This window comes from Callithrix jacchus, chromosome 13 (genome assembly GCF_049354715.1).
Source record: "Callithrix jacchus isolate 240 chromosome 13, calJac240_pri, whole genome shotgun sequence".
Classification (NCBI taxonomy): Eukaryota; Metazoa; Chordata; class Mammalia; order Primates; family Cebidae; genus Callithrix; species Callithrix jacchus.
This window is the reverse complement of record NC_133514.1, coordinates 38,607,746-38,611,496: the sequence shown is the minus strand read 5'-3', so window position 1 is coordinate 38,611,496 and position 3,751 is coordinate 38,607,746.

Genomic DNA, 3,751 nt, shown 5'->3' with positions numbered 1-3,751 from the left:
GAATGAATGGATGGTCTTGGGTCCATCTGTGGGCTGGATGGTCTCAGAGCTAGCTGGGCATCTAGACAGTGGCTTGGGGTAGGGAAACTATAGGATTTCTCCCTTTCTCTGCCTCTTCTTCTCTCTCTTCTTCCTTCCTTCCTTCCTTTTTTTAAAAATTGGGACAAGGTCTTGCTCTGTCACCCAGGCTATAGTACAGTGGTGCAATCATAGCCCACTGCAGCCTTGATGGCCTGGGCTCAAGTGATCCTCCTGTGTCAGCCTCTGGAGTAGCTACGACGACAGGTGCATGCTACCACACTCAGATAAAAAAATAATTTTTTAAGAGATAGGATGTTGCTATATTGTCCAGGCTGGCCTCAAACTCCTGGCCTCAAACAATCCTTCCTCCTTGGCCTCCCAAATTGCTGGGATTATATGTGTGAACCATTGCAACTGGCTGGCTTTCTTTCTTTCTTTTTTCTTTCTCACCCCTCTATGAATCTATGGATGTTCCAAAAAGAAATAGCAAGTTCTGAGTCCCAGTTGCCCTCTATCCATGTGTTCACAAAGGATTCTGAGCTTAAAACCCCAAAGAATTTGTGGGCACCATTCTTTTCCCTAAGCATAAATGAGCCACTGTCTGCTGGGAAACCAGGGAAGCAGAAGAGGGTGCGGGAACAGAGTCTAGAGCGGGGGTGGTTTAAGGCACCAGCAAAGAAGGAAAGTTAGAATTAAGGGTTCATGGGAGAGCTGGGCATGGTGGCTCACACCTGTCATCCCAGCACTTTGGGAGCTAGAGGTGGGCAGATCACTTGAGTTCAAGACAAGCCTGAACAACAGAGTAAAACCCTGTCTCTACTAAAAATACAAAAATTAACTGGGCATGGTGATGGGGACCAGCTACTTGGGAGGCTGTGTCAGAAGAATCGCTTGAACCTGGGAGGCAGAGGCTACAGTGAGCTGAGATTGGGCCACTGCACTCCAGCCTGGGTGACAGAGCTAGTCTCTGTCTCAAAGAAAAAAAGAGTGCTCTCCCTGCTGAGTGGGCTTGAAGGGTGTAAGTGAGAGTGGAAGAGACACAGCAGTGGGCATAGCTCTCGAGGCATGCAGGGGTAAGGGAGGCTCTTCGCCCTAATAGTGGCTCTCAACCCAGGTTGGTACCACCACCAAGGGCATCTGGATTATTTTGATGGTCCTCATGGTTGAGAGGTGTTACAAGCAATTGGTGTCTTGAGGCTAAGGATGCTCACCCTCTATCCTGCACAGAATGGTCCTGCCCAATCAAGAACTGTCTTGCCCCAATGTCAACAGTGTCTCCTTTGAGAAATACTGTGGGATCAGTGAAAAACAGGGACTTTGATGCTGTATCTCTCTGAGGCCTTAGACACTCAGTGGTTTCTGTCCCTAGAGCTCCTGAGTTACATGGAGAGGAAGCAGAGACACCCATCCCTGACCATCAGGGCATAGGATGCTAAAGGACAGCCTGAGTCACCATCCCCTTCTGTTCCTTCTCAGCCCTCCCTTAGTGCCCCCCTTTCTGCACAGATCTCTGGCAGGCTCTGCTCACTCAGCCAGGCCTCACTCAGCTGTGATACCTTTTTCCATATGCAGAGGCTGCTCCTGCTTCAGAAACACGAGACAGGGCCAGGGGAGAAGCGCAGCGGAAGGGGCTGTGGTGGAGGTGAGGGGTGGCCTGGGGAATGGGAAAGGTTTTTCTGGGGGTGTCACCATGAGGGGAAGCACCGGGGGAAGTCCACGGCAACACGTTCTAGCCTGTTTGGAGGCCGGCTGTTGGCACCAGGAGAAATCCATCCCACAGAGCCAACCCTCATTAATCATCCGGGCGGCTGAACTGCCAGCTCCTTTCAAGATCTTTCAAGAAGGGTTTTCACCCAAAATAGAGTTGAAAATGTGCTGGGCCCTACTCAGAATCTCATCAGTCTGGGCATTATGGGAAGTGTCAGGCGGACTGTGACAGACAAGGCCCACTCTGTTCAAGGGGTCCTGACTCCCACAGCCTGTCATATCAAGCGCCTGATCAAATTTGACAGCTTCATTTGTACCTACAGAATAGATAAAAGGGGCTGTTCATTGAAACAAATGGAGGGGAAGGGGTGGGGGAGGGAAGGGAGGTGAGAGTGAGAGGGAACGTGCACGCGCGCGCTGGGGGAATAATGGCACTGGGGAAGGGGCAGAAAGGGGAAGATTATGGTGAGGGGCAAGGGGATGCCAAGGAGGATTCTAAGATCATTTTCTTCTCCAGCACTTTTAAACAAGGGAGCAAGGTCCCAGGCGACAGGTGAGTATCAAGAGGGGATGGGAGCGAAGGCCCCACCAGTCAGTGCGACCATCACATGCCTCCTGAGACCTCCTCTCTGTGCTCTGAAACAGTCACAGAGCCAGGGGGGTGGGCCTGGGGACAGGGCAGCCCAGGGTGAGCGGCTATGACTAGGGGAGTCGGGCTGGCAAGCATGAGGCGGGTTTCAATTGCACACTCTATGTTACCTGAGAAGAGCCTTACTTTTCTCTGTGGCAGGCTCTGAATTGTGCCCCTTCTCTGTAGTGGGGATGTCACCCCTTTGACTGGGTTGCATATGGCCCTGACGCCCTGACTTCCTTAAACTATGCTTAGGGTACCTTTGTGCTTTCCACACACAGAAGCTGGTTTGTGTGAGTGGGAGAGATGTCCCCCAGCACAGCTTGCACCGTCTTGCCTTGGGCCTGGCTCTGGCTGCCCCCTGGCCTCAAAGACCTCTCTTTTCTCCTCTGGGGCTGAGTGAATGATGATCCCTTCTAGCTCCGAGGGTGCTCTGAACACCTTGCACTTTTTGTGGGTCCTCTTCACTTGGGATCGTACTTTGCATAACTATTATGTACTTGTACAGGTTTCCCTATTGATTGTAAACAGTTTGATGTTTGGGGCATGTCCTGTGCATCTTCTGTTCTCCAATAGCATTTAACACACACAACAGGTTCTTCAGACTGCTTTTGATTGACACTTAACATTCCACAAGTGTATGCTCACTGTAAGGCTCAACTGTGACCCTCAGGAGGTGAGCCTGCCATCAGGGGATTGAAGGGCTCTTTTCTGATCTATGGTCTTTAGAAGAGAGGGCCAGAGGTTAGCTGGGCTCCCGCTATCCTACCCCCAGCCACGTGGCACCTTTGGAAGATTTAGAAGAAGGCTTCCTTCCAAGCTGATTCAGTCCCAGGCCTGGTGTCTGTGGAATCCCCACTTGTTCTGTTGGACAGATGCTGTTCTCTGGGGCGTCACCTGCACAACAGTATGTGGAGGGTGCCCTGTCCATGGGTAGATGGGTTTTTATACCCAGATAGCCTTGGCAGGAATCTTGCCTCCGCTGCTTACTGGTTTTGTGGCCTTAGGAAAGATACAGCCAACAATAGGCTTGCTGCAGAGAATCGCTGCTAGGATTGAAGGAAAGCTTCTATGAGAATTGCTCAGCACATGGCATACAGCAAGCACTCAATAAATGTTAGAGAAGGAAAAAGGCTCATATCTGGTCTGCAGTGCTCAGACTTCTTCATTGAAACTTAGAGCAGCATTCTATTGACAGCTATTGTTTATCAGTGACCATGGATCATTATCACTTTGTATCAATCCTCTGCTTTTTGTAAGTTTCATAGATGCAAGCATTGTTAGAGTCGAGTACATCAAGGGTGCCTATCCTTCTTGTTAGGAGGGCTTGTCAGTATGCTGCCTTCATGCTCAAATAGGTGGTTCTTTGCAAGCCACCACGTGGAGGTCTCA